This window comes from Siniperca chuatsi, linkage group LG14 (genome assembly GCF_020085105.1).
Source record: "Siniperca chuatsi isolate FFG_IHB_CAS linkage group LG14, ASM2008510v1, whole genome shotgun sequence".
NCBI lineage: Eukaryota > Metazoa > Chordata > Actinopteri > Centrarchiformes > Sinipercidae > Siniperca > Siniperca chuatsi.
Window position 1 is genome coordinate 631,728 of NC_058055.1, and position 12,764 is coordinate 644,491.

Below are 12,764 nucleotides of genomic sequence, written 5' to 3' on the forward strand. Positions count from 1 at the left end.
AACTTGACATTTTTAAATGAGTGGTGTCAAGCTTTAAACAACTTCTATGAATGTACTGTCTTTTACAAATTCCTGATTTACACTCAAGTCTGTCTTCATTATGCAGAATAACAGCACAGTAACAGCTCGTGCCTTTGGTGGTATCATGTGATATTGCTAGAAAAGGAGCTGTAAACACTTTTGCTACTAGCTCTGGAATTACATTTCTGGACAAATGCGTGAACCTTTTCACACATGGTGTCAAAAAAGTCTATCAGGCAAAATTGGAGTTGGAATCTTGACAGGGGGGAGGGCACCACACCCATCAGCAGATCTCTTTCTCTGGGCCTTTGTGAAAGCTATCTGGCTCCTTTCTGCATACCCTACTGTCCTTATGGCTGCCATACTAAGCTCATTACAGCTACAGGCCACATCAGTAGATGCAGTGCCACTCAGTTTGTTCACAGCTGCTAGTGGAGAGTATGGCACCTACATGTGAACACACTTCACCTAACCCTGCCTTACAAGTGCAGTGGCCAAATCGCACCAATCCCTCCTTCTCCACAGCAACCCAGGCTGTCAGTGGTGGGTTATTTAAACTGTAGGAATGGTTTACCTGTTATTGGAAAACAATTTTGATTTGATTTATGTCATAAGATATTTTGTTAACCTTACCAAAATATTACTATGGTGGTGCTGGAGGCCAGGGCAATGCCATCTAGAGTAACTATCTCTAGATAATGTGTCTCGGAGGTGTTTGGGGCCAAGTACAATAACTTCAGTTTTGTCAGAGTTTAACATCAGAAAATTGCAGGTCATCCAGGTTTTTATGTCTGTCAGGCATGCTTGAAGTTTAGCTAACTGGTTAATTTCATCTGGCTTGATCAATAAATATAATTGGGTACCATCCGCATAACAATGAAAGTTTATGGAGTGTTTCCTAATAATTTTGCCTAGAGGAAGTATATATAAGGTGAATAGAATCGGTCCCAGCACAGAACCTTGTGGAATTCCATGACTAACTTTGGCGTGCACGGAGGATTGAGATGGATCTGATAAGATTTAAACCAGCTTAGTGCAGTTCCTTTAATGCCAACTGAATCTTCCAGTCTCTGTAATAGGATGTGATGGTCAATGGTGTATAATGCAGCACTAAGATCTAACAAGACAAGTACAGAGACAAGTCCATTGTCTGATTCAATTAAAAGGTAATTTGTAATTTTCACTAATGCTGTCTTTGTGCTATGATGCACTATTGATGATAAACTATTGTTATTTAGAAAGTCACACAACTGATTGGCGACTGCTTTCTCAAGGATCTTAGAGAGAAAGGGAAGGTTAAATATAGGTCTATAGTTGGCTGAAACCCCTGGATCAAGAGTGGGCTTTTTAAGAAGCGGTTTAATTACACCTACTTTAAAGGACTGTGGTACATAGCCTGTTAATAAAGACAGACTGATCATATCCAGTAAAGAAGTGATATCTAAGGGTAAAACTTTAAGCAGCCTAGTTGGAATGGGGTCTAAGAGACATGTTGATGGCATAGATGAATTAATCATTGACGTTAGTTGAAGAAGGTCGATAGGAGCAAAGCAGTCAAAATATAAATCAGGTTTTACAGTTGTTTCTAAGGTTCCTTTGTTTGAAGATAAATCTGTACCGGTTGAGGGCAGGAAGTGATGAATTTTCTCTCTCTACATTTTTGTCATTAAAGAAGCTCAAGAAGTCATTACTACTAAGGGCTATAGGAATATATGGCTCAATAGAGCTGTGACTCTCTGTCAGCCTGGCTACAATGCTGAAAAGAAACCTGGGATTGTTTTTATTTTCTATTAATGATGAGTAGTAAGCTGCTTTGGCATTACAGAGGGCCTTCCTATATGTCTTGCCAGACTAAACGAGATTCTTCCAGGTTGTTGGAACGCCATTTCCTTTCAAGTTTTCGCGATGTTTGCTTTAATTTGGGGGTTTACCATGGAGCTTACCTTCTTTGTTTTATTATCTATTTTTAAGCATGTATATGTAATACTGTTCTGAAGCATACGATGAGATATGAGCAGAAAATGCTGCAGTGTTTGTGAAGCCACTATATTAATTTGATATGGTTTCATTGTTGTGAAATGTGAAGGCACAAGACACTCTAGTACCTTAGAAAACTGGAGAAAACACAGCTGTTCCCAAGCAGTAGGTAAAGTTAAGGTGTAGCAGTACTTACAACAAATTGCATTAAATACATTGGTGGTGTTATGTACATGAAGTCATTGCACATGGAGTATATGTAAGAGTAGAACTAAGCCCTACTGCAGAATGGCATGTTGATTGGATTTGGCAGGTTGTCACATGAGAAGTTGATATAATTATTAGTAGGGAACTGTAGGCATAGGTGAATTTTGGAAACTACAGCATATCAAGTATGAAAAAGATTGGAACTGAATGAAATATTTTTTTTAACTCCTTTGGAACACAGCAGAGTGGGTTGTAATGGTGAGCTTGAGATTTGAACCTTGATCTCTCAACTGCAGAGCTCACACACAGAGCACTACACTATTGTCAGCCACCTGTTATATAAGAGTGATCTGGAATTGAATAACTATCTTCTTCAGGGACAGTAAAGAGAAGGAGGCTCAATGCAAATACCACCTAGAATTTTTAAAATAGTAGAAATGTATTGTATTGTTAATATTAATAAATTAATAATAATAGGAATGGCATGACAACTATAGGAAAAATAATGTCAGTATTGGTAACCGAGCCAATAACAACAACTGTAGTAACAGTTGTCGAGCAGGAACACGGGGGCAGCAAGTGGCCCACAACCACAGATCCAGTATCTGCAGCTCTGGAGGCAGAAATACCTGCTGACAGTGACAGAAGGAGAGAGGAGAGAAACGGGGTCTGGGGTCAAAGTCAATTTCTTCAGATGAAAACATTTTTCTCCTCAATAACCAAAAGGCAATGTATGTCCTAGACTCAGCTGCCGTCTCTAATCATATACAACTCTGAACTTTTTTTGGAATGATGTGTTTTTTTTAGAAGGAAGCCTTTCTTATCTCAAATAATACTGTGTTGAGGGATTTCAATGCCCACCCCCCTCGTCAGAGTTTTGCACATAATCCTGAACCAGATCTTTGACGCTATCAAAGTTGACCCTTTCACAGCATTGGTGCGTACGCATAATGCCTTTTAACCATAAAACAACCTTGTTGTTTCGAGTTTGGTAAGCATAACTTTTTGGACCCACAGCCACACATTCTTTGATGCTATCTCCCCCCAACTCGTCTGTCAAATCTCCCAGGTAATTACCCAGCTTGAGCCGCGTCTCTCTCTCTTTTGTGACATAGATGAGGCTGTCTGTATCGCAATAAAGGACTGTGTCTTGCAGCTGTTCCAAATACCTATACAACATCAGATGCCCGTAGGCTGTGGTGAAAGCGGCTATAAAAACTTTATCTACCTTGTTTGGTAGCGGGATACAACAGTCTGCGTAAGACCACTGAACCAAAACCACTTTGTCACTGACAAAGGAGAAGTACTTGATTTTATATTTTTCAGAAAATATGAGGTTAAAGAATTATTCTGGGTCTGTGACTAGTTTGGTTTCTGTTTGGTTGCATCTCTGCGCGAACTTACCCCAAAAGGAGTTCAGACATAATTTAGACACTTGCCTTTTAGCAGGGTTTGGTCTGATTTTATCAGCCTCCAACAAAATCAGTTGGTTTGCATGATAGTCACTGATGTACTTTTCTCTGCTTTCCTGGTCTACAGCGTCGGACGGGTAACCCGAGGCTTCCTGTTTACCTTTCAGAAAAGTGTGCATATAGTCGACAAATATAGAATCGCTCCGTCTATCAAAGTGCCATGCCAGTTATTTCAGCTATGCGATAGCCCATCTCCAAAGCCTTGTTAAATTCAGGAGTGACTCAGACATCGGTCAACGGCCTGTCATCATCGCTATGCAGACACGGACCCTCCTGCAAATTGAGCTTGGCGCATGCTGGACAAAGGGTAAACACAAGCTTAGCCCCCGTTATCCTGTAGGGTAGGACTGGAAAGTACAACTCTCTCGGCGGGTAGACCCTTGCCCTGATTAGCCAAAAGTAGCTTTGAGGTTCTTGGAAATCTTTATAAATTATTTCAGGGTGTCCCAGAGGATAGGGGAAGTTGGTGTTACAGTAAGGATAGAGAGATGTCATATCTACATAAGAGATTGTCACGTTCGGTGTGTCATGGATGTGTGACAACCACTCTAACCATTGGATACCGGCGTTTGAAAATGTTTTGAACTGACGCCTGTAGTCATCTGGAGAGGGGATTGCTAAAGTTTTCGGTGGTAGAAAGTTTGTAAGAAACACCTTCATGCATGCCGACGCGATGGTCGCTCGGCTGAAGGGATCAACGGCGGTTTCATCGATAAACTGTTTTCTAAACAGCATGCAACCCTCAGCGAAAATGTCTACATCATTTTGACAATAGAGGTGTGCCTCTTTCATGAAGAGACTAAGGCCCTTCTCCCTCGATCACTGTTTGGCCGGGCGGCCAGCTCTAGGAAGTGTCCTGGTGGTTCCAAACTTCTTCCATTTAGGGTTGATGGAGGCCACTGTGCTCATTGGGACCTTCAATGCTGCCAAAATTTTTCTGTACCCTTCCCCAGATCTGTGCCTCGATACAATCTTGTCTCGGAGGTCTACTGACAATTCCTTGGACTTCATAGCTTGGTTTGTGCTCTGTGTTGACTGTTAACTGTGGGACCCTATATAGACAGGTGTGTGCCTTTCCAAATCATGTCCAATCAACTGAATTTACCACAGGGGTACTCCAATAAAGTTGTAGAAACATCTCAAGTATGATCAGTGGAAACAGGATGCACCTGAGATCAATTTTGAGTGTCATGGCAAAGGCTGCGAATACTTATGTACATGTGATTTTTTTTTCCGTTTTTTAATAAATTTGCAAAGATTTCAAACAAACTTCTTACATGTTGTCATGGGTGGAGTCTCTGGTCGGTGGTGGAATGCTGGGAGAGTACCGCTCCGACTCCTATGTCAGAGGCATCTACCTCCACCATAAATTGTTGTGCGGGATCTGGTTGAATCAGGATGGGAGCCGAGGTAAAGAGAGCTTTGAGTTTGGCTAGGGCCGCGTCTGCTTTGGTGTTCCAGGAGAAGGGGATCTTGGTAGAGGTGAGTCTTGTAAGAGGAGCTGCCACACGACTGTAATCCCTGATGAACCTCTGATAAAAGTTGTCCAGGAAACGCTGCAGCTGCTTACGGTTAGCGGGTGTCGGCCACTCCATCACAGCTTGAGTCTTGGCTGGATCTGTCCTCATCTGCCCACTCTCTAGGATGTAGCTGAGAAAGCTCAACGAATTAGAGTGGAACTCAGATTTTTCTGCTTCGATGAATAGTTTGTTTTCCAGGAGCTGTTGAAGAACCTGACGGATGTGGACAATGTAACTGGCCTGATCCCGTGAGAAGATGAGGATATCGTCTAAGTAGACGAAGACGAAGCGATTCAAAAAGTCTCTCAGTACGTCATTAACGAGTGCCTGGAAAACAGCTGGAGCGTTCGTTAGCCCGAAAGGCATTACCAGGTACTCGAAATGACCTAAGGGGGTGTTGAAAGCAGTCTTCCATTCGTCCCCCTCACGTATCCAAACCAAGTGATAGGCATTCTGGAGATCTAGCTTCGTGAATACTGTAGCACCGTGAAGGGGTTCGAAAGAGGAGTTGATAAGTGGCAATGGGTATTTATTCTTGACGGGGATTTGGTTGAGGCCCCTGTGTCTTGTCCTTTTTAGCCACAAAGAAGAAGCCCGCCCCTGCTGGCGAGGATGACGCACAAATGAGCCCAGCGTGTAATGAGTCCTTGATACACAGTAGCTCTCCATAGCCTCTCTCTCAGGTCAAGATAGATTGTACAACCGGTTAGACGGAAGAGGGGCTCCAGGGAGAAGGTTAATGGCGCAATCATAAGGGCGATGCGGTGGTAATGGCAGGGCTAGGTCCTTACTGAACACCTCGCTTAGGTCATAATATTCCTCCGGGATCAGGGTTAGATCTGGGGGTTCCGGGCTGGGTGGTGGCGTACTAACCTCTGGGGGGGACCGGATTGCAGGCAGGTGGAGAGACAGAAAGGGCTCCAACTCACAATTCTTCCCTTTGCCCAGTCAATGTGCGGATTGTGTTGATGTAACCAGGGGAAGCCCAGAACAAGTGGTGTGTTGGGGGAAGAAATGAGTTGGATCTGGATCTTTTCTCTGTGATTTCCGGATAGCACCAAGGACACGGGAACAGTGCAATGGGCAACTTGGGCTAAGAGTCTGCCATCCAGAGCCTCAGCTTTATGTGGAATATCCAGGGTCTCAGTGAGGAGACCAGCCTGTCGAGCCAACTCAGTGTCCAGGAAATTACCATCTGCCCCGGAGTCGATGAGGGCTAACAAGGGGAGCAACATCCGTTGGTTGTAGAGGGTGGCCGGGATTTTTAGCCTAGGCGGGCCCTGGCTACAGGGGTTGTCTTGGCTCGCCAGAATCCCACTACGACTGGTGAGCCTAATCTTTTGGTCTCACGGGACATGTAACCAGAAAGTGACCCCTGTGACCAGAGTACAGACAAAGACACAGACACCCAGCTGCTCATCTACAAAGATGCTTGGATGGCGGAAGATGGGTCTGGCCTAATTGCATGGGTTCTCCCTCCAAGGTGGTCGGAGGCTGCGGGTGTGGATCTGCGGTCAGGCTGGGCGACCCCGATCTCAGGTGCGTAGTAGGAGCCGTGTTGCGTAAGGGATGGGTGAGAGAATGGCTGGTGCGCTCCTGGCACCATTCGCGTATGCGGTTGTCCATTCTAATACATAGTGTCCAGGCCGGTGGGCTCATCCAGAGCTGCCAGCTCATCCTGAATTTGTTCACTCAATCCTCTCACAAACACGCTGACAAGTGCCTCCTCGTTCCAACCCAAGTCTGCAGCCAGTGTGCGGAACTCCACGGAATAATCCGCCACACTTCGGGTTCCCTGGCTGATCCGTAAGAGCAGTCTTCCCGCGTTCCCACTGGCATCTGGATGATCAAACATATTCCTCATCTTTTCCAAAAACTCCACTAAGGAAAGTGATGATAAGGGTTGGCTAGCATGCATTGCTTCTGCCCAGGCTAATGCTCTCTCTCTTAGTAGTCCCACATTGTAATTTACCTTAGACTGATCCGAAGCAAACGTGATGGGGCATTGGCAGAAGACCAGAGAGCATTGCAGCAGGAAACCCCGACATCTGGTGACATCTCCGGTAAAGGGATCCAGGTCGGAGGCGTAGGAATCCCGGAGCATCACAGGGACTGCACTTCCAGCCATTGAGGACATCCAGAGGAAACTCTGTCTGCATCGAGCCTGCAGCATTCTTAAGGACTCCTCTCACCCCGCCAAGAGACTGTTTTCTCCCCTGCCTCAGGTGCATTTGAACAAGGACCAGCAGACTGAGAAACAGCTTTTTTCCCCAGAGCTGTCTTCCTACTGAACTCTGCCCCCCGCTGATTCCCCTGTCCCCTCATATACCTTAACTTAAATGCTACTATATTGATATTGTTTTTGCTACATGTACCACATGTTCATTTCCACTACCGGACTATTTATCTATACATATACTGCATCATTTGCACTCCAGTACTATGTACTGAATACTGCAATAACTCATCTACTGCACTGTTAATTATTTCCATAAATTGCCCTACTTTATATTCATTGCACTACTGTTCTGCCCAGTCCAATTCATTATTGTACATATCCATCAGTATACTTCTGTTTATAGTAATGCCATCTGTATATAATGTCCATAGTACCACTTGTAAAATATTTTCATAATACTGCTTTATCCTACATTTATGCACAAATTTTATATCCTGCACTTGCTTATTGCACTTCTGGTTAGACTGCATTTTGTTGCCTTGTACTTGTATATGTGTAATAACAATAAAGTTGAATCTAATCTAATCTAAACCTCTTGTTCAGCATTCTTCCAGTTTACAGACTGTAGTTCCGTCAGCTCATGTGAGGGAATCTTGCCACCTGCTGGTGTACCTAGTAACTGCACCTCAATTTACAGATTCCTTTTTCTACAGATCTGCCAAAAATAAATAGGAGGGAAGTCACAAATGTCACGTGGCCCGCAAGCTGACAGGAAGCAATCTACAAATGCGTAAATATCACTTTACATGAATTTTTTGTGGTGAAACTATTTACATTTTTAAAGTCTATAACATTTTTATGTGAAATTAAAATACATTTTTACAGAGTAAGTAATGTGTATATGCAAATCGCTCCGTACTTTTGTGCATATGACTTTACACAACACAAATTTTAAAATACATGTTTGTAGATAGTGAAATATTTGTGTATTATGCTACACATCTGTGGATTGTCTTCTGTGGGTTACAAATAATAAAGTCCAATAAAAACTTCCATACACAGAGGATATGGGCTTTTTAGTTCTTCCCCAAGGGACAACACTGGTGGGATAGGGAGGGATCCTGAAACAAATTAAGAATAAAGAACCCATAAATGTACAGGTATTAAATTCATTGTCCTTCCGCACTTTTCTTGCAAGTTCAAATTGGTAACATACAACAATATAATCATGAATACACAGCCAACAGTATGACAGTACAAAAATAAATACCATTACCTGTGTTTGCTTGATAGTGTTGATTTAGCTCCTGGCAGATGGCTTTGGTTTCTTCACAACCAAGTCCTGAATAGGCTCTGCACAGATCCCCTGAGAATGATTCAAACAAACAGCCATGATTGTAGTAATGTCTTGCTTTAATATATCATCATCATTATTGTCATAGGGTTTTACACAATGTTGCACAAAGTTACGGTTACAATTGGTGGGCCAAAAATTGGCAAAAGAAAATGCGAATGAATGCTTTGTTTCTATCCCCTACCGTAATGTGATTATTAGGAATTAAGCAGTAGGTGGCGCCAATTTTTCCAGAATAAAAGGACACAACAACAACACGTAATTGAGTGAACGCCAGTCAAACCTCAAACAGTGAAAAAAACAATGTAGATAACATAATGGAAATGTGACATGTCTGTTAGTTTCATGTATTAATGTGAGGAAGGTTACAGTCTCCTCATTCCTCCACACAGATCTGACACGTCACAGTTCTGTCACTATTATTAAAATCAAAAATGCGCATAAAAAGTGGTGGATGGAACCCAGACAGTTCAGCTAGTGTGACACCCTAAGACGAGAAAGTGACTAACGTTAAGATGGAGGCTGATAAAATAATACAGCACATCATAAATATAACATTAACTAACGTAAGATCGATGAACACAAATAGTCCTGTTAACTAGTAACTTTAGCGACATGCACAACGCCATGCAGGCTAATAGGCAGCCTGGGCACTAACGGTAGTGACAAATAATCCTCTTAACTAGTAGCGAGCTAGTAGCGTGGAAAGTTTTGCTCTCAAACCTATTGTTTGATTACATAATACAAAAGTACGGAGCCCCCTAAAGGTCACGTGAGATTTTTTTTGAGGACTACTTTTGCATTCCCTTGCAATATGTTTTGTGTTCTATCGCAATAAATTTTGCGTTCTCTTGCAATACTTTTCTTCTTCCATTCCTTCAGAGCCGTCTGTTTCCGCTCAGCTGCGCAGCGCAACAGTATATCAGCTCATTGAATTTTACTTTGAACTGGGCATTAAGTATGCTGATGTAGTACTACTGCTCAATAGGCATGCATTGTTATGTAATTAGTGAAAGTAAAATTAAACGAATTCTCTCCAGGTCTCTCCAGAAGAAAGCAGTGCAGTAATCTGCAGGATGCTGTCGGTTTCAATTATGAACAGTTACTGTCCTCTGTACTGTACGGTACTTGGACCCCAGAGGGGTTTCACTGAGGAAAAGGAGGCGTCTTCAGAGGTGGAATTACAGATGTGCAGTTGAATCTTCCTCATAAAGCTAATGCGCTGTATTTGGTAACGAGGTAACGAGGTAACGAAAACATATTGCGAGGGAATGCAAAAGTACTCCTCAAAAGAATTCTTGCCATTACCTTTAGGGGGCTTTGTACAAAAGTACCCTCATACATAATAGCATCTACTGAACTTTAGCATGTATTTTTTTTATACACAGAATAAGGACTGGGAAGACTACAAAGGCGCTATACAAGTACAATCCATTTTTCATAACACATCGGTTCAAAATTTCCCATAGGTGTTCAGTTGGGTTGAGATCTGCTTCAGAGAGCTCCATGCGAGAATCAACACGGATCCTCCACTGCCCCCTCCCCTTCCAGTGCAACTTCTCCCCTCTGAACCACCAGGTGAAACTTTACTTTTCGTGTGATATTGGGGTTGATGCTACAGATTACTAAAAGTAATTTAGCATTAGGTCAGGAGTAAGACCTCCCTTCAATACAATCATGATATGGAATCAAAGTATTTCACTCGCGCTTCCCAACAACCTCTCAGGTGCTGGACGGCATTAAGGTGATTTCACAGGTCAATAGTAAAGTTTAATCTACTTAGTGGTTTCCTGTGTTTAAACAAGTTAAGATGGCTTGCAAAGATAATCATTAGTTGTGTGTGTAGTTAGTAGTTTAATAAACCTTTCATTTATAAAGAACTTATTATGTGGTTTGTGTGTATGAAGTATTATGGTCAATGTACCGAGTCAAGAACTTAGTAGCAACATCCAGAACTGAGACTGAATTATTAATTAACTATCATTTTCCCTTTTCTAAGAGTAGTGCCCCGAAGAAAAGGTTTCAGTCGTAGTCATCTGGACACTACGTCTGAAACCTTTTCTATGATGGAACACTCCTGGACGAATGAGGGACTACACCATCTAGTAGTGCCCCGAGGTGAATTTAATGCAAGTTAAATTGTTATTTAGTATAAATATTGATTATATCCGAAGTTGAGTGCCATCCCTCTACTTCAATTTTGTATCAGTTATGAATTATCATAATTATATTTTAATATAATTTAAGGTATTAATGCTACACATATGATTCACATAATTTAAATACTCATCAAACTATTCAGTGACCCCTCGTGCCCTATGGATGGTGGCATTGTCATCCTGGAAGAGACCACTCCCATCAGGATAGAAATGTTTCATCATAGGATGGTAGGTGATTACTCAGAACAACTTTGTATTGATTTGCAGTGACGCTTCCCTCTAAGTGGACCCAAACCATGGAAGCAAAATGCCCCCCAGAGCATAACAGAGCCACCGGATCCCCTCACTGTAGGGGCCAAGCAGTCAGGCCTGTACTGTTCTCTTGGTGTACACATGCACTCACCCACTTGTTGAGAATATGGTGAAGGATAACACATCTGACCATATTGCTTTTTTCTACATCTCTGTAGACCAGTGCTTATGGTTTGTGGTGCGCTACTGCACTCTCAAATGTGCATTCATCTTTGTAATGAGGGGTTTATGCACTGCAACCCCACTATAATAACCCTCTCTATGTAATTGTCGACTGAGAACTGCTGACACAATCTGATCACATCCTGCATTGACATTCTCAGTCACCTGAGGAAGAGTTGCTCTGTTTTTCGCACATATCGCCCTAATGCACGACCATATTTACTGATGTCTTTCCCATAGACCTAAATGCAGATATCACTTTAGTCACTGTTCCTAGTGAAACACTAGCCAGTTGAGTCTTTGTGACTGAAGCTCCTGCCATCCATGCCTCAACAATGAACCCTCTTTCAAAGTCACTTAGATCTTTTCCTCTTGCCATCTAGATAGAAAATCAGAATCAACTGGGCCTGCTCAGCATTTTTATACATGCAGCACAGGATGATTGGATGTTCATTGCTGAATTGAACCATGCAGTGCACCTGTCTGGAAGCATCTGCATTCGTTATGACTCGCCCCCTGTAAACTGAAAAGTGGCTGGGGATGGATTTGTCTGTTACAATGAATGCACAATTTACCCAATTTCCATAGAAACTTCTAAAAGCACTTCTGAACTGTCGACCCCATATGCCCAGTACGTTTCCTACAAGCTTACATTGAAGGATATTCAAAACATAAGGTTTTGCTGAGTGTTCTTTTTTATATTGTTCCATTGCCTCAACAATTTGCAGTTTATGATTGCTTATTTTTAACAATCACATTATAATCTTTATTTGCTTTTGATTCCATTAATTTGTTTCATTAATTAATTATTTTTTTCTTTTATTTGCACTTTTAAAGCACTTTGCACCAAATTTGTAAGCAATTTTGCTGTTAATGGAATAGTATATGCATGGTCACTTTTTCAGTGCATGTAGTAAAGGGAAAGCTTGTTCAGCTCTAAGGATGTTGATGTTTAACTAGTTTTTCAAGAACTGCTCAGGAATCTGGGTTTTTTATTAATTGTTGCTTTTAAAATAAATCAGGCGATTGATTAATCTGCCAATTATTTTCTCAGATTAAGCGATTGATCGTTTGGTCTATAAAATGTTAGGAAATCATAAACAGTCATTACAATTTTTCTAAAGTCCAAGGTAATGTCTTCAGATTGCTTGTTTTGTTTGACCAACAGACCAAAACATCAAGATATTCAATTAACTATCACTTAAGACAAAGAAATCTCATAACTGACAAGCTGGAACTAGGGAGTGTTTAGCATTACTGCCTAAAAAATGAAGACAATGAATTATCAAAATTATTGCTGGTTCATTTTCTGATGATCAAGCAATCAATTAGTCAACTACTCGTTTCAGCTCTATTCAATTTGTGCCTTTCTAAAAATAGAGATTTTATTTTCTGTTTTCA